Raw genomic sequence first — 25,436 nt, forward strand, 5'->3', positions numbered from 1 at the left:
ATACTTCTTTTTGGCCCTATTTGATTCTTTATTCTGACTATATACAATATGGACTCTTTTTGACTGCCATTGAGACTTGTATAAAACAATTGTTGTATACTGGTATTTTATGTACCTTTATACTATATCACTGCATATTTGAGACTACATTATTTCTGCACCTAAACGTTGTGTTTAAATTTACTATTATTTTAAAACTGTCGCACTTATACGTTGTGTTTAAATTTACTATTAGTCTAAAACTGTTATTCTTAGCAGAATATACACGTTTTTCTTTTCAATTCTCGAGTAGGAATTATTCCTGGTATTGAAACTTTTGGCCAGAGCTCTTGGTATATCCTGTTCAGATCACCCATGGAGGCTGGATTCGTGAAGGAGTGTCAGCAAGTAGAGCGCATGGTGTTCGAAAACACTGAACTCTTTCAGTCAGCTCTGGGCAGTCTGTTGTATCTGTCACAGTGGAGCAGACCAGATATAGCGTTTGCTGTCAATCTGCTCAGTAGAGAGGCTTCAAGTCCTAGTGTGCAGGCCTGGAATGGTATAAAGCGAGTGCTACGTTACCTGCAAGATACCAAAGACTTTTGCCTCAAGATGTCAGCTGAGGGCGATGTCAAGCTGACTGCTTGGGTGGACTCGGACTGGGCTAACCTTGAGGACCGCAAGTCAGTGTCAGGCCTAGTGGTGAAGTTTGGGGACTCAGTAGTTGGGTGGAGGTCCCGGAAGCAAAGTCTCATAGCGCTTTCATCTACTGAAGCTGAGTTCAGTGCGCTATCAGAGGTTTGCAGAGAGCTGGAGTTCTATGTGTGTTTGGTCAAGGAAATCTGTGGAGAGAATTGTCTGCCCGTTGTGGTACATGAAGACAATCAACCGTGCCTCAAATCGGCTGAGACGGGGCAGTTCAAGGCGAGAACCAAACATTTGGACATACGTTTTCAGAATGTGTGTCAGAGCGTTCGTGAGGGGCTAGTTGCTCTGAAATACTGTCCCTCAACCAAGAACCTCGCTGATGGTTTCACAAAACCATTAACCTTCCAGAAGCACAAGGAGTTCTGTGAAGGTCTGTGTATGGGGAAAGCATTGTTGGCTATTGTCCCCAGATGCAGGACAAGAGGGGTGTGGAGTTTGGAACTGACAGGGTTAAAACTCTGTGGTGTCCTGTATCTGGGAGGAGCTTGACGCAGAGAAGTGCGTCACAGTCTGTGAGCAGAGTTGCTTTCGCTTCTGCCTGAGACACAGCACAGCTCCGAGGCTGCAGGCTGTGTGTGTGCTTTTGGAGCACGATGCCGGAAAGCTCTGATGGAATGAGACTGATTTATGGCTTGTAAATAAACGCTACTAGAGATAAGAACCGAACTGTCTCTGGATTTGATTTATCCCTTTTCTCACACGGACGCAGGACCGCTGCTACTCTGCTATCCTGCTAGGCCAGCTTCGGAGACACAGAAGGCTGCGCAGGGAAGCCTGGCTGGATGCAGGATTTATATTCACACCAATAACCTCCACAACTGAGGCAGAGCAAAACACAGACTCCAAGCGGCCAGGCGTAAGCTAAGCGTGGCTTCATGTTAGCAAGGAAAAAGCCCTGCCCCATGGGAAAGACTTTTGGTACGTTGAGGCTGCTTTGAAGGCTGAAAGCTTGGAGACAGCAGACTAGGTTTCCTGGCAGTAAGTAGAAGGGGCAGCTCTTTCTCTGTTGAGCAACACTTCTCTCCGTCTGAGGCTCAATACTGTGATTATATAAGGCCGAGAGGGGCCTTCTTGGCTGCTCGCCCCATTCTAATGGGCTTCAAGGTACAAGAGGACGCTGGGCTGGTTCTGAAGAGCAGCAGAGATGTGGGTGGTGGTTCCTTCAGCCGTTAAGTGCATCATGTCCTGATTGTTTAACAGATCCTAATGGGATGTGGGTTCAGCTGGATGCTCTACAGAATGTCCCAGAGCTCAGTGGTCCTCTGATGCTATCTTTGGTGGAGGCATGCCTGTTCCTTTTAATGGGTTCTCTGCATAGCTCCACATTTCTTGGTTGAGTGGGCCACGTGAACCAAAAGAGGAGCATGGTGCACCAGGGCAGGCAAGTTCAGAAGCTGATTGGGCTCTGAGGCCCAGAACAAAGAGTTACAAACAGCTTTTAATTTTAACATTGCTAAGTCCTTGTGATACCCCAGTGACCTCATCCAGAGCAGCAGAGCTGGCTTGCTGATATGACGCTTTTGCTGGGTTTGAGGGCTCACCTGAGACTTCAAGGAAGTTTACGTCTGGGGCTCTTCCTGCATCTCAGACTGCATCTTAGCCTACTCCTGTGTCTTCATCCCAGGGTGTCTCTCAGCCTACTCCTGTTTCAATGCAATTAAGCTTTCTTCAAGATGCATGGTGCCAGCTTAAAGAGACTCTTCTTTCTGATATCAGCTTTCCGCTCTCCCCCTCCTGTGGCAAGACCCAGCTCTGCACCTATGCCCAGCCCAGCTCCTGTCACCATTCTTACTGTTGTTTCTGTCCTTCTCAGACTGCATTTCAGCACAGATAGGTAGCCGTGTTGGTCTGCCATAGTCAAAACAAAAAATTCCTTCCAGTAGCACCTTAAAGACCAACTAAGTTAGTTCTAGGTATGAGCTTTCGTGTGCATGCACACTTCTTCAGATACACTGAAACAGAAGTCACCAGACCCTTCTATATAGTGAGAAGGTGGGGAGGGGTATTACTCAGAAGGGTCTGGTTAACACGGACACTGGCACCAGAGCCTGCAATAAACCCAGATGCCAACTTTGCTGCCACATACACCCGGACAACACCATTACTGGCCCCAACAACATCACACATACCATCTCGGGACTATTTAATTGCTCATCGTCTAACATTGTGTATGCCATCAAATGCCAACAGTGTCCTTCAGCTCTCTATATTGGACAAAGAGGCCAAACCTTACGCCAAAGGATAAACGGACATAAATCTGACATCAGGAATCACAAGACAGAGAAACCAGTAGGAGAACACTTCAATCTCCCAGGACATTCTATACAAGATCTCAAAGTAGCTGTTCTATTACAAAGGAATTTCAGAAATAGACTGGAAAGAGAAGCTGCTGAATTGCAACTTATTACCAAACTTAAAACCATGGAGAGACCTGGTCTGAACAAAGACATTGGATTCTTATCTCATTATACATGACAAAGCCATTTTTCACCTTCTCACCCCTTGCTTTTTCCTGTAAGACCTATTGCAGTCGTTAAGAGTCGTCAACAGGCTCATCACAGCTATCTGCCAATCACCCATTCCCACCACCCTTCTGAGTAATACCCCTCCCCACCTTCTCACTATATAGAAGGGTCTGGTAACTTCTGTTTCAGTGTATCTGAAGAAGTGTGCATGCACACGAAAGCTCATACCTAGAACTAACTTAGTTGGTCTTTAAGGTGCTACTGGAAGGAATTTTTTGTTTTGCATTTCAGCAGGCTACTTACTCACTAGCTGAGATCCAGGGTTGTTGCTTCACTAGATCCTCATGATGTCCCATGGGACAAAGATTCCAGGAAGCATATTTCTCACTAGCTCTTTTTGATCAATTTGCAAACTCACCTAAGGCGATGACTTCAGATCTGACTGTCCTGAATGAGGATGAATGGAGCAGAGACTGTTGGCTTTCAGTAATTTAATTAAAGAATAAAAGGAGAATTCCACAGGTGCCTAAATTCAGATTTGGGGCAAGTAGCATTTGGTGAGAGAGCCCCAGCAGAGATTTAAGATCACAAAACGTGCAGCAAGGTAAAGCGTGGAAATTGGCTGTTAGACCCTTAAAAGATCCACTTTGAGTTTTGCATTGCTAGTCAGGAAACAGAAAGCAATTGGGAAGGATGGCAATTGTCCACCACTCTTTGAAAAGCCATGATTTCTTAACATTGGTTAAGAAAGTGAAATACCTAGGGGTTAACATGACTGCTAAGAACGACTGCGGAAGTCTTCTGCGCAGGGAGGGAGTGGGCAGAGGAGTGCCTGTGCTCTCCCCACTGGTTTCTGGTTCGGAGCCTCCTCTCCGAACCCCCATCTGCCCCCCTTCTCTACTGGTGTTGCGCTGATTTCCTTCCCCAGCCGATGAGTTCCCTCTCTCCCTGCTGGGCCCCTCTCCCGCATCACTTGAGAGCCTTGCCTCCACCTCTGCCTCCGATGTCAGTTCCCTGACAGAAGTGAAAAAGGATTTAGAAATATGGTCAAATTTGAAGTTATCATTGTTAGGTCGAATTGCTGCGAAAGAGATGAATGTATTGCCAAGGATGTTATTTTTGTTTCAAACATTGCAAATTTTGGACAAAATGGATTGCTTCAAGAAGTGGCAGAGAGATATTTTCAGATTTGTCTGGCAGGGCAAGAAGCCTCGAATAAAATTTAAGATATTAACTGACGCTAAAGAAAGAGGTGGATTTGCCCTGCCAGACCTTAAACTTTACTATGAATCAGCCACATTTTGTTGGCTGAGAGAATGGCTGCTTCTTGAAAACACGGACATTTTGGATTTAGAAGGTTTTAACAATGTTTTTGGGTGGCATGCATATTTGTGGTATGACAAGGTTAAAGCACATAAAGCGTTTAAAAACCATATTGTCAGGAAAGCATTGTTTAATGTCTGGTTAAGATATAAGGATTTGCTTGAAAATAAAACTCCAAGGTGGCTGTCACCAATGGAAGCAAAGGCAATGGAAGAAAGAATGGGCCATGATAAAGAGATTCAGTGGTTTTTAATGGTAGGTGATGTTGCTGTGTTGTATTATATCATTTATGTACATCGATTTATTTCTTGGAGTTAAGAATAGGAATGGGATAAAATGTGTTCGCTGAGCCCGTATCTTATACAGTCTGTATATGATGTTTGTTTGTTAATGTGTGGTGTGCTATGCCTAATAAAGGATTTTGAATTAAAAATAAATAAATTAGAATTTAGATATAAGGATTTGTTTGAAAATAAAACTCCAAGGTGGTTGTCACCAATGGAAGCAAAGGCTCAGAAAAAGCTCAATATGGAGGCCAACTGGCCGAAATATTGGGAAATTTTGGAACAAGAAGGAGACAGATTAAAACTGCAGAGTTTTGAAAAACTAAAAAACAAAGTACAAGACTGGCTTCATTATTATCAAATAATGGAGGCTTATAATTTGGATAAGAAAATTGGTTTTCAGGTGGAAAAATCAAAATTGGAAACAGAACTGTTAGATCCTAAAACTAAGAATTTGTCAAGAATGTATAACTTGCTGTTGGAATGGAATACACAGGATGAAATGGTGAAATTTGCTATGATTAAATGGGCACAAGATGTTGGACACAATATTATGATGGCTGACTGGGAACAGTTATGGACCACAGGTATGAAGTTTATGGCATGTAATGCCCTAAGAGAGAATATAATGAAAATGATTTACAGGTGGTACATGGTACCAGTCAAGCTTGCAAAAATTTATCACTTGCCCGACAATAAATGTTGGAAATGTAAAGAGTCTGAAGGTACATTCTTTCACCTTTGGTGGACATGCCCAAGGATTAAGACTTTCTGGGAGATGATCTATAATGAAATGAAAAAGGTATTTAAATATACCTTTCTGAAGAAACCAGAAGCCTTTCTCCTGGGCATGGTCGGCCAATTGGTGTCAAAGGAGGACAGAACTTTCTTTATGTACGCCACAACAGCAGCAAGAATACTCATCGCAAAGTATTGGAAGACACAAGATCTACCCACCCGGGAAGAATGGCAGATGAAGGTGATGGATTATATGGAACTGGCGGAAATGACTGGCAGAATCTGAGACCAAGGAGAAGAGTTGGTGGAAGAAGATTGGAAGAAATTTAAAGTTTATCTTCAGAAACATTGTAAAATTAAGGAATGTTAGAAAGATGTTGGAATAAAATTATGTAGTTCTTAGCAGAAATGATATAAAGGATTAGGTAAAAATGAATTGGTGGAAGAAGAGAATGTGGGATTATAGTATATTAAGATAAAGTATCAGGATAAAAACAAAGCTGGGAAGGATTTGCTGTTTTAATTAATTGAACTAGTATACAAAAAGGGAGGTGTGAGGAGGTCAAGGAAACAAGTAAAGGAAAGAAAGTAAGGTAAAGGTTTGATGTGTTATTTTTTTTCTTTTTTCTAATTGCTTGTATCTCTTTTTTCTTTTTTGTCTTTTGCATTTTTGTTTTTTTGTAAAGATATTTGTTATACTTTTTCTATTGTTATTATTGTTCTTTTTTTCTTTTTCCCCCTGTAACCTTTAAAATCTTAATAAAAAAATTATTAAAAAGAAAAAAAAAGCCATGCTTTCTTAGACAAAAGTTGCAGAACTATGTGAAAAACAGATAGTTTTAAGTTAGCATCCTTTCTCCAAATTACTGTGACTGGAGCTCCCTGGATAAATAATAATCCATTGTGATTATATTGTCGTCAAGTCGTTCACATTTAAATATTGACTTCTCTAAGATCCACAACAAAGCACCACCTTTCAGAAATTCCCCCAGACATCAATCCCGCCTTTGAAATCCCAGTATGGCAGACTTACTTCAGTCACTCAGGACTTGTTTTCTTAATCACCCCATTTCCAAAAGGAATAATAGAATTGTAGAGTTGGAAGGGACCCTAGGGATCATTTAGTCCAACTTACTGCAATGCAGACTTGCAGAAACATCGTAATTGAGGTCCCCCCCCCAGCAGGTACTCACCAGAACTGAGTTCTGTCGCCTCTCAGGTGGGTGCCATTGTCATTATGAGAACAAGAGAGACATTCACAGTTAGTTCCGGCACTTCTTTTTCTAGAAAAATAGCACTGATTCTAATCATCATCATCATCATCATCATCATCATCATCATCATCATCATTATTTATTCCCCAGCCACTCTGGGCAGCTTCCAACCAAATATTAAAATACAGTAATACATCAAACATTAAAAGCTTCCCTAAACAGGGCTGCCTTCAAATGTCTTCTAAAAGTTTGGTTGTTGTTGTTCTCTTTGACATCTGGTGAGAGGGTGTTCCACAGGGTGGGCACCACTAATAAAAAAGCTATGGCTTAGCTAATACTCTAGGGTTGCCAAGTCCAGTTGCTGACTGGGCTCATGTAATTTAGGGACTCTGAGCCATGATTTATGTACATATTTTTATTTGAACAGCACCATATATGACGGAGGAGTGTTGTGCAGCATCTCTTCATTTTTACCTATACGTCTCTAGCAATATTTTGGGGTGGCTCTGAAGGACACGGGAGATGTGGGCAGCAGTTTCCTCTAGCTATTTGGTGGTACAATGGACTCATTAATGGGAGAAAGGCCAGGACTAGCCGCCTGAAAAATAGTTTCTACGCTAATGCAATTCTGGTTCTAAATGCAGCATAAGGGGTCTCTGTAGCATAGTGTATTTTAAAATGGGGTTTTAGAGTTTTTAGGGGTTTTTGAATGTTTTATGTAGTTTTTATGTAGTTTTATGTAGTTTCTGTGAGATTTTGACCAGCTTCTGCCCATCTGAAGCTGATACAGGCCCATCTTATCTTGAGCCCAAACAGAGTAGTCCACACAGCAGAAGGATAAGTGGCATGTGCCGCATTCTTAACTTTATTTACACTTCTATGTTGAGAGAATACAAACGTGCATCTTGCCTCTGCGAGAGCAGAGAAACAACTCCTCTCGGAAACAAAGAACACCAAGAGAACAGTGAAAAACAGGAAACCAGTGAACGTCACATCCAGTCTCCCATTCCCGTGGGAACCCAACAGCAACTGACTGTGGAATGCAAAACAAAGTCCCATGACTGCATTTGCTGCACAGTGAGGGAAATAGAAACCAACAGTTTCATGGTAGTTTCATGTAGTTTTTCAATTTCATTGTTCTGCAAGGGACAATGACAATAAAGATATCGTATTGTATCGTATCGTAAAAATACAAACAGATTGAAAGATCACCTGGATGCTGCACAGAATGCATTGGATAAGAACATAAGAAGTACCTACAGGATCAGACCAGTGGCCCATCCAGTCCAGCATCTTGTTTTAACACCAGCCAACTACATCCCTGGAGGAAGACAGAAAGCAGGTCCTTAGTGTAACAGCACTCTCCCGACTTGTAATTCTCAGTAACTGGTTTTCAGAGGCATGCCTTGAGGGCTGGGTGTCAGGGATCGTGCTGAGGAGGGCTGCACTGAGGAAGAATGGTGGGAGCCACCCCTTCCTCCTGAATCATCCCAGGAGCAGGAGGACAGTATTGTAGCCTTATTGGACTTTACCAATTGGTAGGGTGAGCGTTGCTCCCGGATGGGAGGAAGGACGTCAAATGACACCGAGGGTTGGTTCAGAGAAAGAGTTTATTCTGCTCTCTGGATAGCAGAAGACAAGTCCAAAGAAATGAGAAATTTCATGCAGTATATATATCCTCCAGGCACCCTCTCCCCCCTTCCCCAGGAATCCAGCTACGTCAGCTTATACACGTAGGTTGACATCACAGATGTTCCTGCTTTGGTACTCTTAACCATAAAAGGGTTTTCCCTGTACTCTTGACCATATAAGGGTATTCCTGTTCCGGCACTCCTGGCACCGTTCCCGGGTGGCTGACAAGGTCTGTGCCTCAGTGTAAGATAAGACCCAGATGCGCCATCCCTGCTCCACTGGAACAGTCAAGGCCATACATTGCCGCCACAGACTGATAAGGGAGAGGGCTTTGAGCACTTGTTTATACAGCTGGGTTTCTGTTATGCATTTGCTCAACAGCTCAAGTTAATGCATTTTAGAAATGCTCCCTTGGAGAAGGAAAAATGCGGATTTTGGGTCAGTTTCAAACTGACTGCACAGAAACCCATTCCTTCAGTATAGATTTGGAACAGTGGTTTGCAGAGGGACATAGTTCAGAAGGCAGGGAAATACTGGATGGGGAATAGCTAGCAGAAGAAACACTAGAAAAGAGAGTTAACAGATTCACAGTCTCTGGATAGTACACGCTGGATCTTCTTTCTTCTTCTTTGGTGATCACTTGTAGGCGAGTAAGACTGTCTTCCATAAACACGGTTTTAACAATGAGCCTGTAAGTGATTGTGGAGGCCAATTCTGGATCCACACGTACTTCCACAGTGGGGATACTGGTTTACGGGCAGGAGTTGATCACGTTGGATAGCACGTGGTGGATAATACATGCTCTAGATAGTCTCTGGATAGTACACGCTGGACTTGATCTTTGGCGCAGGTATAGACATGATCAGACCCTGTGGTGGTGCCATAGTCCAATCACTACGCTCTGAAAGCTAGGATTGACTTCCCACCCACCCCTGCCTGGGTGGCAAGCCTATTTGGGCTTACCCGCGAAGGCTGATAGATCCTGATGGATTCCGTCAGGACTTGCGGGACCCTGCTCCTCCTAGCGGCTCATTAGATGAGCTCGTTGAGGGTTGGAATAACTGGCTCTTGGCAGCCATCAATGAGATCGCACCTAGGCGTCCTCTGCGACCCCACTGAAACAGGGCCCCTTGGTTTACTGAGGAGCTCTGGAAAATGAAGGGAGACCTTAGATGGCTACAGTGAATATGGTGGCGTGCTCGTGATGGAGCCTCAAGAACATCTTATAGGACGCTTATGAAAGCCTATGAGATGGCAGTGAAAGCTGCTAAGAAGTTTTACTTCTCAGCTTCCATCGCATCCGCTAGCTCTCACCCGGCACAACTTTTTAGTATAATTAGGTCTTTAACGTCCCCAGAGGAACAACCGAATTTAAATACGAAGTATTTAGTACAGGGTTAAGTTTAATGTGCTGGTTCTAACCTTTAAAGCCCTATATGACCTGGGACACTCGTACCTATGGGACTGCCTCTCCTGGTATGCCCCGCAGATGACCTTATGGTCTGCAAACAATAACATCTTGGAGGTCCCTTTTGCATTACTTTCTATGGAAAAGCACAGCTTGGTTTTGGAATGCTTTGGTTTTGGAACAGACTTTCAGAACGGGTAGATTTTGAGAACCAAGGTACCACTGCACAGCAATTTGTTGTGTGGTCAAGGTACAATAATTACACAGGAACCAAAATAAAATACAGACTACAACTTCACTTTTAAACTTTAATGAAAGAAAGCATTGATATGTAAGGTAAAACAATTATTACAAGCTATTATTCTCACATTATTTCTGCATGCAAAACTAGCAATAATTTTATCTATCATTATTGAACTCTATCTTGATTGGCCACCTAGAACTCCCACCAGTCGAAACTACTTAAAAGCTTTGCTACATTCCAGTTACATTGCAATGTTCAAGAAAGAGAACAGAAAACATTTGAGCTCTCCAACCAAGGAGGGGTTGGGAAGAACAGGGTTCCATGAGCTCCAGGAAGAGATGAATTGAGAATCTGATTGACAGAGTCTGGATGGAAGTGGCTCCAGCCTACCCCCTAACCATCTTGACTATGAGTATGGGATGGGATACTCTAACAAGGCAATTAAGGACTGACCTTGAGACATTTGAAGGCAGTCCTGTATCGAGAAGTTTTCAATGGGGGATGGTTTTATATATTTTTATATTCTCTTGGAAGCTTCCCAGAGTCTACAGGCCCAGGGTGTGCTCCCTTCCTCTGCTCAAGTGAGCTACCAATTAAGGAGGCCACACAGTGGAATGAGATCAAATCAGGCCACAACTTTATTGACTACAGATGAAGTGGTTTGGCTATAGGCATTGGGTAAGAATTTATTTCCAGTCTGCCTACCTGAAATGACATCAGGGTCAACCCGGCAGTGGGGATTCCCATGACTTACATCAAATAGGGGGATCCCTGCAGGGATCCCCACCCCTAGGAACGCTGAGGCCAGAGCCCTTCCCCCCATCTGGGCAAATGGACAGACGCAACTCCATCATGGACCCCTTTAACAGCATACCCTATTTCATGAGTGGAAGGCCAGGGGACAATCCCCCCTCCAACCAAGGCTAAGCTTACCCAATGCCTAAACCACCAAAGTTGTGACAAATGGGGTTTGTTGCTTTTCTGTGTTTGCTCTGTCATTTGAATTGCAATGGCAGGAGGAAGACCAGACATCCGTCAAAAGCAAAGGGTATGAAATGTTCTAATATTATGTCTTTCAAAGGAGAAAGTGAAAGAGAAGGAGAAAGATTGACTGACCACCCTTTACCATGAGGTTTCTGGATGGGTTAAAACAATATAAGAATAGAACAGTAAAATCAGTCAAAACACATGTCAGTATCACAGCATTGTATTTTAACTTTTTCTTCTGTTTTCTCTTCTAGTCCGCAGAATTTTTCATAATGACCTTCGCCACAAAATTTGATCTGCAACTTATTTCTTGGATCTGGCGAGAGAAAGCGAAGTGCTTATGTTGAGTCGAGTCCATAGTTCATACCAAAAGAACAGACAAAGCTCACAGCACATTGAAATAAACTCCATTTTAAGCTCCATTGACAAATGCATACCTAAAACTGAATTTTTTCCCATGCTAAAACTACTAAAGTGTCAACATTAAAATAAAATAATGTTAAAACATGTGCAAAATACATGTCTAAATAAAACAAACCCTCAAATCTCAGAAACTCCACCACTGTTTTCAAGGATAAATCCGAAATATCTTTCCTTCAGACTGAAAAATAGGCTACTTTCCAAGTGACATGCCAGTTAGTTCCTTCAAGCAGAAACCTCACTTTTCCTGCCCCTCTCCAACATTTCATCTTCTTAAGCAAGGTCCCTCACAGGCTCTGGACCTAGTGACTTCCATGGCAACACTAGGGCTCTCCCAGGTTGTTTTGGGCCCCACTCATCAAGCAGGCCACACGCTGGATCTGATCTTTGGGGCTGGCATAGATGTGATCATGCTCCCTGCTGTGGAAGTGCCATGGTCTGATCACTACGCCCTGAAAGCCAAGATTGACTTCCCGCTCCTCCCCGGCTCAGGTGGCGAACCTATTTGGGCTCGTCCGCGAAAACTGATGGATCCTGATAGATTCCGACAAGCCTTGCGGAACCCTGCTCCTCCTGGCGACTCATTAGATGACCTTGTTGAGGACTGGAATAACCGGCTCTTGGCAGCCATTGATGAGATCGCGCCTAAGCGCCCTCTGCGACCCCGTCAAAACCGGGCCCCTTGGTTTACTGAGGAGCTCCGGAAAATGAAGCGGGATCTCAGACGGCTAGAGTGAGTATGGCGACGGACTCGTGACGGAGCCTCAAGAACATCTTATAGGACGCTTATGAAAACCTATGAGTCGGCTATGAAAGCTGCTAAGAAATCTTACTTTGCAGCTTCCATTGCATCCGCTAGCTCTCGCCCGGCACAACTTTTTAGAATAATTAGGTCAATAACGTCCTTAGGAGGACAACCAAATTTAAGCACAAATTCGACCCATAGCTGTGAGGCATTCATGAGTTTTTTTGTGGAGAAAGTCCTGTTGCTCCGCCGTGACCTCCCTGCCAATTTAGATACAGTGACTGAACTGGAGGCCCCTCGACTGACTTCAGGTCCAGTGTTGGACCATTTCGATCGGATACTCCCTACTGATGTGGATAGATTCCTCCAAGTTGGTAGGCCCACCACCTGTCTCCTCGATCCGTGCCCGTCTTGGCTGATTAGGGCGTGTCCAGATGTTGTGTGGACCCCCCTGGTTGAAATTATCAATTTGTCCCTTGACACGGGGACATTCCCAGGGGAACTGAAGGAAGCAGTGGTGTGCCCACTCTTAAAAAAAACTTCATTAGATCCCTTAGACCTATCCAATTACCGCCCAGTTTCAAATCTTCCATACCTGGGTAAGGTAATAGAGAGAGCGGTTGCTGAACAGCTTGGTAGGTTTCTGGAGGAAACATCGGCATTAGATCCATTTCAGTCCGGTTTCCGTCCTGGTTTTGGGACGGAGATGGCTCTGGTTGCCCTAACAGATGATCTCCGTAGACAACTGGATCGAGGCGGGTCAGGACTGCTGATCCTTTTAGATTTGTCAGCAGCCTTTGACATGGTTGATCATGATCTTCTGGACCACCGCCTCGCAGACGTGGGGATACAGGGCTTAGCCCGTAACTGGTTGTGCTCTTTTATCTCTGGTCGGGGACAGAGGGTGGCACTAGGGAGGGAAATGTCGTCGCACCACTCCTTGGTATGTGGAGTGCCGCAGGGCGCAATTCTCTCCCCGATGCTTTTTAACATCTTTATGCGCCCCCTTGCCCAGATTATCCGGAGCTTTGGGCTGGGCTGTCACCAATATGCTGATCACACTCAGCTCTATCTGCTAATGGATGGCCACACTGACTCGACCCTGAACACACTGACCAGATGCTTGGAAGCTGTGGCTGGATGGTTTCGTGGGAGCCGATTGAAACTAAATCCTTCGAAGACAGAGGTCCTATGGCTAGGTCGGGATGGCATGGGGATGAGGGAACAACTCCCTTCTCTTGCGGGGGCCCAATTAGTGCCATTGCCTTCCGTTAAGAGTTTGGGTGTAATCCTTGACGCCTCCCTTTCCATGGAGGCGCAGGTTACAGCAACAGCCAAGGCGACATTTTTCCACCTTCGCCGCATCAAGCAGTTGGTCCCTTACCTTTCCCGCCCTGACTTGGCCACAGTGATCCATGCGACGGTCATCTCCAGGCTTGACTACTGTAATTCGCTCTACGCGGGGCTGCCCTTGAAGCTGTCCCAGAAACTCCAGCGGGTACAGAATGCTGCAGCGAGGCTCCTCACGGGGTCTCTGCCATGGGAGCATATTCACCCAGTGCTTTTCAAGCTGCACTGGCTCCCGGTGGAGTACAGGGTCAGATTTAAGGTGCTGCTTTTGACCTTTAAAGCCCTTCACGGCCTAGGACCCTCGTACCTACGGGACTGCCTCTCCCGGTATGCCCCACGGAGAGCCTCAAGGTCCATAAATAGCAACACCCTAGTGGTCCCAGGCCCTAAGGAAGTTAGATTGGCTTCAACCAGAGCCAGGGCCTTTTCAACTCTGGCTCCGGCCTGGTGGAACGCTCTGCCTCATGAGACCAGGGCCCTGCAGGATCTGATTTCTTTCCGCAGGGCCTGTAAGACAGAGTTGTTCCGCCTGGCCTTTGGCTTGGAGCCAATTTGATTCCCTCCCTCCCTCCCTCCCCCTCCCCTCTCTCTCTCCCTCTCTCTCTCTCTTTTGTTTTCTTTTCCTTCTCCTCCTGTGACGAGGCTACATTTTAATATTTTAATGTTCCATTATTTTAATGTTGTATTTTATTTTTGTTTTTAAGTTGTAATCATTCTTCTTGTTTTTATTATTGTTTGTAAGCCGCTCTGAGCCCGGCCTTGGCTGGGGAGGGCGGGGTATAAATAAAAAATTATTATTATTATTATTATTATTATTATTATTATTATTATTATTATGTAATGTGGTTTAATATAAGACTATAGCTGGCATTCAAGACTCTAATGAAGCAGCTCTTCCAGTTCTGCTGGAAGACTGTTGCACAGTCTGCCTTGCAGTGATATGTCCATGAATTTCCCCACCTGCACAATTGAATCCACATGTTCAAAATGGAGCTGGGGAAAAGCTTTCTAATACTCCATATTCATTGGAAATGTCTGGTGTTTTTCAGAGGACTCCCCTGCTGTGAGTGCCTACAGGTTCTGTCCCTGCCACTCAGCACCTGGCCTAGACAGGGCCTGACAGGCCTCATAGGGACTGTTGCCGCTGCTGCTGTTGTTGCCCAGGAGAACTCAGAACAGCACAGAGTTCTTTTAAATATGTTTTAAATATTTTTTTTAAAAAAATTATGTTTTTACCTTTTAAAATTATTTTTGGTGTGTGGGGGATGGGATGGATGTTTAGTCATGTTTGGGAATGTTCAATTTTGGTATGTTGTAATTTTTACTGTTTTTGGTTTGTATTGGTTTTTTTGTGTGTGTGTTTTTAATTAAGTTTTATTTTGTTCTTAATGGGAGGGGTCAGGGCTGCCTGGGAGTGGGTCCCAGCCAACAAAATGGCTGGGGCATGTTCCACAGGGGGGGATGCACTGGGACAACCGATCTCAGTGATCATGGGCAGGAGGAGGAGTTATGCTAAGACCAGACCATGTCATTACCGAGGAGGCAGGTTTAGTCGTTGTTTGAGGACTATCCCTGCCTCCATGTCTGGTCTTGACCAGATGGATACTGGAATCAGCAAGGGATACCTACATGACCTGAAGGTGCTGCTATGCAATGCCAGGTCAATGATTCGTAAGACCACTGCCATCCATCACTGGATGGAGGACTTAACCTGGCATGTGTAACAGAGACTTGGTTGGATGAAGCAGATGGACCTGTCCTTGCCTCTGCTTGTCCACCAGGTTACTCTAACGCACAGCAACCCAGGCCTTGTGGGTGGGGAGGCGGGGTTGCAGTGATTTTTAGGAAGATGTTACTCCTTACATTACCAAGAGAATTCAGAGCCTGACCAGAAAATGATAACTGCTGTAGTAAATTTATTATGCACAGTAATTTTATTATGCACTAGCAAAACTTTGGGCTCTTCCATTTATTAAGCATTCATCCTGATCTGCTCAATGTTATTCTTATTCTTTATTAACTCTCTATACCAACTTTCGTCCAAAGATCACTGGGTGCCTTACAATATAAAAACACAAACATACATACCATAATAACAAATGAAAAAAAAAGAACCTCCCCCCCCCCACACATTATTAAAGGCCATAGATTGTTTAATTAGCCAAAGGTCTGGGAGGAGTGGAATGTTTTTGCTTGGCATCTAAAGTTATATAATGATGGTGCCAGGAGAGCCTCTCAGGTGAGAGCATTCCACAAATGGGAAGCCACTGCAGAAAAGGATCATTTTTGTATTACTTCCTGCATAGAAAGCACATAGAGAAGGGCCTCAGATGGTGACTGCGGGTGCAGAAGGTCAATACATATGGGGAGTGGCCCTCCTTGAGGTCCTGGGCCATGTATGGTTTTATAGGTTAAAACCAGCGCTTCGAATTGGGTCCAAAAACTGATTGGCTGTTGGTGTAATTAGGCCAGGATTGGTGTTATATGCTCAAACTGTCTTGCCCCGATGAGTAGTCTGACAGCTGAATGTGGGATGTGTGTCACTTCCTGTTCCCCCATAAGTGACTCAGCAAATGAGTGTGACTCTATAAAAGCAGAGTCACGCAGCCATTTTGTTTCAGTTCTGTTCGATTCAGTCCCCTCCATTTTGTTGGCTGCTCGCTCTCAGCTAGCAGCACTTGGGCCCATCCTCACAAAGGATGTAATAATAATAATAATAATAATAATAATAATAATAATAATAATAATAATTTATTATTTATACCCCGCCCATCTGGCTGAGTTTCCCCAGCCACTCTGGGCGGCTCCCAATCAGTATTAAAAACAATACAGCATTACATATTAAAAACATCCCTGAACAGGGCTGCCTTAAGATGTCTTCTGAACGTCAGGTAATTCTTTATCTCTTTGACATCTGATGGGAGGGCGTTCCACAGGGCGGGCGCCACTACCGAGAAGGCCCTCTGTCTGGTTCCCTGTAGCCTCACTTCTCGCAATGAGGGAACCGCCAGAAGGCCCTCGGCGCTGGATCTCAGTGTCCGGGCTGAACGATGGGGGTGGAGACGCTCCTTCAGGTATACAGGATGTAAGCCACATTGTATGTTTGTAACCTGAAGCTTAAAGCCTGCCTTCCAGGATGTGTACTGTGAACAACTTGTGAGTAAACTTATTGTTATACTTTTAAAGACAGACCTCTGAGTCTTTATTATATTTTAGGAGGAAGAAAAGGAGACACCAGAAATAATCCATCTGGGCAAGCCAGAGTGGATTAGTCATTTTGTGGAGATTCAAAGAAATCTATCAACTAGCTTCCATGAGTACAGAAGGGGATTTGCTCTGCTACATCACTCACTAGTGGGAGTGAAGGAAGGATAATACTTAAGAAATATTTCCTTGCCAACTATCCTAAACATCCCCACACTGAATTCTGGACCAGCTGCATTTTCCTAACTGTCTTCAAAGCACCACGTATAATGTGTTATTCTAAAGCAGCAATGCTGCAGCAAGCAAAGGCTCTAACAGCTCAGACAGCTGCCTGTGGCTGGAAAGCCAAACAGGATGTGTGTGACTGCTGCCATGGAAACAAAGGGGCAGTCCATCCTTATTGAGCACAGGATATGAGCTCAGTGTGTGTCATATGACCTGTACAGGATGTACATGGGTGGAGTTTGGAGTTTCTCTCTGTTTGTTGAAGAGAGCAGACATCTTTTACTGTATAACTGCTAAAGACAGGAATAAAGCATGTAGTTACATTTCTGTCTGTGTCTGATTCCCCTCCCTGGGGATATGCAGGGAGGAGGAGGAGGAGAAGCAGTTGGTGTGTTTTTCTCACAGCCTGAGGAAAATCGCCGGAACGGACCTCGTGTGTTTTTTCCTGCCGGGAGTCGCCGGAGGGAGGTCAAAGGAATTCAGCCGGTGCCTGCAGATAGGCACATACCTCTGACCGAGCCTGAATTCTAACATAATGTACTGCAGTAATCTAACCTAGCAGACCCTCCAAGTATCCCTATTTTGCAGGGACGTCCCTGACTTTGAAAAGCTGGTTTCTGATTTGATTCTGGAATGTCCCGCTTTTTCTTAGGATGTCCCTATTTTCATTAGATAAATGTTGGAGGGTAAGGAGGACTCCTGAGCCGTCTGAAGGCAATCCTGTATAGGGAAGTTTTTTAAAAAAATGTTTAATGTTTTATTATGTTTTTATGCATGTCAGAAGCTGACCAGAGTGGCTGGGGCAACCCAGTAAGTTGTGTGGGGTATAAATAATAAAATTGTCATTGTGGAATGGTATATTCCCATTTTCATCAGAGAAATGAAGAGGTTACCAGAGCATAGAAGAGACAAGTGCTCATTGCAGCATAGAAAAAGAGGAACATAGAAAAGATGCCTTACCTTTAACTCTTTCTGCCATTACACAGAATGACCCGTCACATGTGACATCATTTGGTACACATGGCATGCCAGAACGAAATGACCTGCATAGTCTGCATTTCACAGCATCTGTTGTAGGAGGCACAAAAATTTGTTCTATTGTTTCTCCCTGAAAGCATCACCTTCACACATTGGTCACCAAATCTGGGGCTTCATTAGGAGGTAGACAAGGTGACTGAAGTCCTGGGAATCCTACCACTTCCCTCATTTATATTTATTTTCTTTCCTGTATATACTGAAAAGCATAGTACCAAGCGAAACCCCCCCCCCCCAATTGTGGAGGGACCAATTGATTCAATGTCCCAACTCATAAAATCCTGTGTGCACACATAGCTGTCAGAATAGATCCTAGAGAGGTAGGATTCTTTTCCCCCTCAGAAAGTCTGACTAAATTTACACCTCTGCAGATGAGGAAACTCTATGCAGATTCATAGCATGCTCCTGGGCCCTTAGTCTATCAACACATTCCACCCAGACAACAGAATAAACTTTTTCCCAAAGATGGCGCTCCCAGAAGAAAAGCAGCTTCCTCGCTCAATGGAAGCTTAACTCTGTCCTGAAAAGAGCTCTAAGCTCACCCCATCGCAAGGATTTGCAAACTCTTGGCAGAAGGCATTTCCTCCCTACCACCCCAAAGTATATCTCTCCTGCTACTAATAGATTCAACCTATGTAAAACAGTAGCTTCTTCTTCTTTTACCTCTTCTGGGATGGGGGCAATACTTACCTCCAGTCCTGAGGCAAAGCAGAACACAAAATGTAAGTAGCCAGACCTGAAGCAGACGTGGCCTTCGATTACCAAGAAACAAGCTCTGCTCCATTGGAATGCCTTTTGTATGGAGAGACAGCTTTCAAAGGCTAGCAGCTGAGAAACCGCAGGTTTTCAGGACAGGCAGGAACACGCTGTTCAGTCTGAGGAGCCGGGTTCAAGATATCCATTATATACGGCTGGGAGGAACCCTCTTGGCTTCTTGCCTCATCCTGGTGGGCTTGAAAGGTCCAAAGAGCCTCTGGCAATATGCTTGGGTCACTCGGATGGGCAGCAGAGAGTGAAGGCGATGGTTGTCTTGGGTCCTTTCAGGCACAAAGTACTGATTGTTAGGACAACCCAAATGGGCTGAGAAATCGGCTGCATACTGTACAGAATGTCGCGGACCATGGCGGATGCCTGATGCTATCTTACGAGGGTTTTCTGTTCAGCTCCAGGTTTCAATTGCACTAGTATGATGTGCCGGGCAGGCAACTCTCAACCAGCCTGCAGATGAAACACAATGGGTGACTTCTGGCCAGCCCATATTCCCGAATCATTGCGTTAGCAGCTTTCTTTTGTATCTCACTGCTGCTCACAGCGCAATGAATGGTATGCCCAGCCATGTGTTACTGCCAGTCCTCCATGAGTGATAAATTAGTGGTCCTTTCATATTGCATGTATCTTCAACTTTACTCAAAGATGTGGGACATGGAGAGACAGCAGGCTTGCAAGACAGACTCTCATTCCTGGCAATCCCATGAACAGAATTCATATTTCTTGGAACCAGATACCATCCAATAGGAGCTGGTGCTTTTGATTGGGGAGAGGTGGAAGGTTGGCTGGTTAGTCAATTGTCTGAGGCCCTTTTATTTTGGAATCTGAGTGCAAAGACTTGGAGAAACATACTAATATGGTACGATTACGTTAATACTTCCAGATGCTGACTGGGCTCATGTGATTTGTGTATGGGATTCTATTTGAAGACTGCCATATATGATGGAAGAGTGTTATGCAGAATGGAGGATCTGCATTGTTGTATTTTTGTCTGTGCTTGCCGGAAGCTGGAGGGAAAGCAGGAGAGGGAGAGGAAGTGCTGGTGAGCCCAGACATCTGTTGCAAAGCATGGGATATGGCACATCCTTTTAAAATAGGCATTTGTTGTTGGATCAAAGAAAGGAATGAGAACAAAATAATAAGGCCTCACAATAAACACATCAATCGTGAGGAACAGAAAATATAAGGTAAGTGATTTCTTGTGTGATCAAGATACAAAAATTACACAGGAACCAAAATAGAACACAGACCACAACTTCATTTTTCAACTTTATTGAAGGAAAGCATTGTTGCGTAAGTTACAACAAATATTGCAAGCAATTATTCTCGCATTTGTTCTGCATGCAAACTAGCAGTAATTTTAACTATTATTATTGATCTCTATCTTGATTGGCCACCTAGAACTCCCTCCAGTCCAAACTACTTACAAGCCTTGCTATGTTCCAATTACATGGCAATGGTCAGGAAAGAGAAAAGAGAACATTTGAGCTCTCCAACCAAGGAGGGGTTGGGAAGAACAGGGACCCATGAGCTCCAGGAAGAGATGAATTAATAATCTGATGGGCGTGACCTAGGAGAGTCTGGATGGAAGTGGCTCCAGCCTCCCCCCGACCATCCTGACTGTGAGTATCGGTTGGGATGCTCTAACAAGGCAATTAAGGACTGACCTTGAGACATTTGAAGGCAGTCTTGTATAGGCAAGTTTTCAATGCCGGATGGTTTTATGTATTTTTATATTCTCTAGGAAGCTTCCCAGAGTCTACAGGCCCAGGGTGTGCACCTTTCCTCGGCTCAAGTGAGCTACCAATTAAGGAGGCCACACAGTGGAATGAGATCAAATCAGGGTACAACTTTATTGACTACAGATGAAGTAGTTTGCCTATACGCATTGGGTAAGCATTTATTTCCGGTCTGCCTACCCGAAATGACATCAGGGTCAACCCGGCAGTGAGGATTCCCATGACTTACATCAAATAGGGGGATCCCCACAGGGATCCCTACCCCTAGGAACGCTGAGGCCCAAGCCCCTCCCCCCATCTGGGCAAATGGACAGAAGCAACTCCATCACAGACCCCTTTAACATGATACCCTATTTCTGGAGGGGAAGGCCAGGGTACAACCCCCCCTCCAACCAAGGCTAAGGCTACCCAATGCCTAAACCGCCAAAGTTGTGACGATTGCTACAGGGTTAGGCAAAACCTCCAGGTCATAGCCAATTCCCCAGGTAGGCAAATTCCTACCCGGCACCAACAATACAGCGACCACCACAGCCATTGCAAAGTCAATTCAATTTGTAAATGCAAAATGGGTGGCTTGATCCAACGAAGAAATGCTGGACATCGGGGGCTGGCGTGGGCTGTTTTAAATCCCCCAGGAGTGGACCTGAGGGAATCCTGATTGTTCCCTCTCCACACCAGCCTGCAATTGGCCCATTTGGCAGGCTGATGAAGAGCAGGATTTCAAACCAGGAGTATGAGCCGAAGGGGGTACCTAAAAGGGGGTAAACAGACATCTGGGGCTACACATTTAAGATGAGTGGGGAACATTTTTTTTATTATTGTGTTATGGTTATGGTTATTGTTATTACTACTATTACTATTATCACCAGTGGTGTACTAGTGGAGGCAGTGGTAGAATCATAGTCTCGGGGTGGGGTTTGTTGCTTTTCTGTGTTTGCTCTGTCATTTGAATTGCAATGGCAGGAGGAAGACCAGACATCCGTCAAAAGCAAAGGGTATGAAGTGTTCTAATATTATGTTTTTCAAAGGAGAAAGTGAAAGAGAAGGAGAAAGATTGGCTGCCCACCCTTTACCATGAGGTTTCTGGATGGGTTAAAACAATATAAGAATAGAACAGTAAAATCAGTCAAAACACATGTCAGTTTCACAGCATTGTACTTTAAAAATCTCTCCGTTCGTTCCACATAAATTTTTTTTCTCAGGTTCGCCACAAAATTTGAAGGTCTGCGACTCCTTATTTGGACCTGGCGAGAGAAAGAGAAGTGCTTATGTTGAGTGGAGTCCATAGTTCATACCAAAAAAGAGACAAAGCTCACAGCACATTGAAATAAACTCCATTTTAAGCTCCATTGACAAATGAATACCTAAAACTGATTTTTTTCCCCATGCTAAAACTACTAAAGTGTCAATATTAAAATAAAATAAAGTTGAAACATCTGCAAAATACATGTCCACATAAAACAAACCCTTAAATCTCAGAATCTCCACCACTGTTTTCAAGGATAAATCTCAAATATCTTTCCTTCAGACTGAAAAATAGGCTACTTTCCAAGTGACATGCCAGTTAGTTCCTTCAAGCAGAAACCTCACTTTTCCTGTCCCTCTCCAACATTTCATCTTCTTAAGCAAGGTCCCTCTATGTAATGTGGCTTAATGTAAGAATATAGCTGGCATTCAAGACTCCAATGAAGCAGCTCTTCCAGTTCTGCTGGAAGACTGTTGCACAGTCTGTCTTGCAGTGATTTGTCCAGGAATCTCCCCAGCTGCAAAATTGAATTCATGTGTTCAAAATGGAGCTGGGGAAAAGCTTTCTAATACTTATTTTCATGGGAAATGCTTGGTATTTTTCATATTGCTGCTGCAACTTTGCACTTGCCAAGCAATGTCCAATATTTGACAGCTCTGTCAATTTGTCCATTAACCACTCTGTTAAAAAGGTGTTACTATTAGAGATTACCGCCCACACACTTCTGCTGCGCTTTTCTGCTTGTGTAGTGGCACCTCGGTAAAACCACTTCTTACTGTTTGTAGCAGAGTTTTCCCCAGAGGCAGAGGACAAGAACAGGAGTCATACTCAAATTCACAGTCAAGAGCTTCTTTATTGCTTGACTGGTTGCACAAGCATTTCTGTTACTATTATGTACAAGCTATTTACATTCCTTCTTTATCTCTCCAGCACAGTATAATTTCAGTCCAGTAATTAACAATCTTGACACAGCAAAACTCACAGTATCAGCAGCACATATTGTCTTCCTTCCCACCTCATTGTTGGCGTGCGTTCTGATGGTGTGTGATTTCCTGGTGCAGAAATTGCAACTGCAGCTTCCTCCCTTTATTTGCACCTCCAGCTGACACCAATGAAGCCTAGAGTACCACTACTATACACTAAAGAAAATTCTGGAACCCTCTTTAAAGCTTCCAGGAACTTTTGTCTGTTTCTTAAAGAATGTTTGCCTAACAGTTACTCCTTACATTACCAAGTGAATTCAGACACAGTCTCTATATAGTTGGACGAGCCTGCTGTATAGGGAAGTTTTTAAAATGTTTAATGTTTTATTATGTTTTTATATATTTTGGAAGCTTCCCAGAGTGGCTGGGGCAACCCAGTAAGATGTGTGGGGTATAAATAATAAAATTGCCATTGTGGAATGGGATATTCCCATTTTCATCAGAAAAATGAAGAGGTTACCAGAGCATAGAATAGGCAAGTCATAGTCACAGAAAAGCCTTCTTACCTGCCAATCTTTCTGTCATTACACAGTATAACCCCGTACATGTCAAATCATTTGGTTTACACGGCTTGCCAGGACCAGGTGACAGGCATTTTCTGCATTTCACAGCATCTGCTGTACGAGGCACAAAAAATTGTTTTATTGTTTGTCCCTGAAAGCATCACCTTCACCCATCGGTCACTAAATCCGGGGCTTCATTAGGAGGTAAACGAGGGGTCTGAAACCCCAGGAACTCCTACCACTTCCCTCATTTATATTATTTTTTTCCCCTGGATGTACTGCAAAGCATAGTACCAAATGAGACCCCCTTTTTTTTTCATTTGTGGAGGGACCAATTGATTTTCAGTCTCCCAACCCATAAAATCCTATAGGCACCCATAGCTGTCAGAATAGATCCTAGAGCAGTAGGATTTTTCCCCCCATCAGAAAGTCTGACTAAATTTACATCTCTGCGGATGGGGAAACTCTATGCAGATTCAGAGCATGCTCCTGGGCCCTTAGTCTATCAACACATTCCGTCCAGACACGGGAATCCTCTTCTTTCCAAAGATGGCGCTCCCAGAAGAAAAGCAGCTTCCTCCCTAAATTGAAGCTTAACTCTGTCCTGAAATGAGCTCTAAACTATTGGGCTCCACTTTTAGACCTGGCAGAAAAAGCTGGAATATATGCCCATTGGTCATATTCAGTGCACTCATGACGTTACTGAAAGGATTTGTGCCTTTCCACCAGAAGTTTTCCCTTTCACTCCTCCCAATGCCTGCTTCGTATCTTGCCCAAATTTACCTCCGGATGTTTGGGGAATGCACTGAATAGATTTAGGGCCCACTCAGGAGGAGGAGGGAAGTCCCATTGTGGAGGCACAAATCCTTGCACTAATGGCAGAACGTATTTAATGTTACATGAGACATTCTCTCTCCATCCCTGCACCTATAAATCATAAAGGTAAAGGACTCCTGGACAGTGAAGTTGATTCAAAGGTGATGATGGGGTACGGCGCTCTTCTCGCTTTCTGGCATTTGTCCACAGACAGATTTCGGGGTCATGTGGCCGGCATGACTAAACCACTTCTGTGGCAACGGAACACTGTGACAGAAGCTAGAGCACATGGAAATGCCATTTTCCTTCCCATCACAGTGGTATCTATTTATCTACTTGCACTGGCATGCTTTTGAACTGCTAAGTCGGCAGGAGTTGCGACCGAGCAACGGGAGCGCACCCCGTCATGGGGATTTCAACCGCCAACCTTCCAATTGGCAAACCCAAGAGGCTCAGTGGTTTAGAGCACAGTGCTACCTGCATCCTACAAATATACCAGACGTTGGGCAGCCTGATTCACTCCTACATACATACAGAGCTGCCTTCCAGCATTTCAAGCTACCTGTCCATTTTGCCCCATTATTGTACCCACTCTCTTCTCCTTAAACTTTTCAACTGGAGATGCTAAGGGATTAACCTGGGGCTTTCTGCATGAAAAGCATGCACAATAACACTGAATTATTGCAGACCTATGGCAGAAGGCATTTCTCCCTTACCACCCCAAAGTATATCTCTCCTGCTACTAATAGATTCAACCTATGTAAAACAGTAGCTTCTTCTTCTTTTACCTCTTCTGGGATGGGGGCAATACTTACCTCCAGTCCTGAAGCAAAGAAGAATGCAGAATGTAAGTAGCCAGACCTGAAGCAGACGTGGCCTTCGATTACCAAGAAACAAGCTCTGCTCCATTGGAATGCCTTTTGTATGGAGAGACAGCTTTCAAAGGCTAGCAGCTGAGAAACCGCAGGTTTTCAGGAGAGGCAGGAACACGCTGTTCAGTCTGAGGAGCCGGGTTCAAGATATCCATTATATACGGCTGGGAGGAACCCTCTTGGCTTCTTGCCTCATCCTGGTGGGCTTGAAAGGTCCAAAGAGCCTCTGGCAATATGCTTGGGTCGCTCGGATGGGCAGCAGAGAGTGAAGGTGATGGTTGTCTTGGGCCCTTTCAGGCATAAAGTACTGATTGTTAGGACAACCAAAGTGGGCTGAGAAATCGGCTGCATACTGTACAGAATGTCGCGGACCATGGCGGATGCCTGATGCTATCTTACGAGGGTTTTCTGTTCAGCTCCAGGTTTCAATTGCACTAGTATGATGTGCCAAGCAGGCAACTCTCAACCAGCCTGCAGATGAAACACAATGGGTGACTTCTGGCCAGCCCATATTCCCGAATCATTGCGTTAGCAGCTTTCTTTTCTCA

At 44.4% G+C, this 25,436-nt stretch overlaps 2 long non-coding RNA genes across 2 annotated transcripts in view; one reads left to right on the forward strand and one right to left on the reverse strand.

Moving 5' to 3' along the window:
* LOC309337460 overlaps positions 1–25,436 on the forward strand; it is a 180,823-nt gene that overhangs the window by 17,519 nt on the left and 137,868 nt on the right. The gene's annotated exons all lie outside the window — the stretch shown is intronic.
* LOC309337347 lies at positions 10,046–25,060 on the reverse strand. Its single transcript, XR_014154182.1, has 5 exons — positions 24,832–25,060; positions 23,204–23,314; positions 18,652–21,712; positions 17,887–17,994; positions 10,046–11,298 (listed from the first exon to the last, which is right to left on the reverse strand). It is a non-coding gene; the product is annotated as an uncharacterized lncRNA (long non-coding RNA).

This window comes from Podarcis erhardii (genome assembly GCF_964252035.2).
Source record: "Podarcis erhardii genome assembly, chromosome: 2".
In the NCBI taxonomy this organism is placed as follows: domain Eukaryota; kingdom Metazoa; phylum Chordata; class Lepidosauria; order Squamata; family Lacertidae; genus Podarcis; species Podarcis erhardii.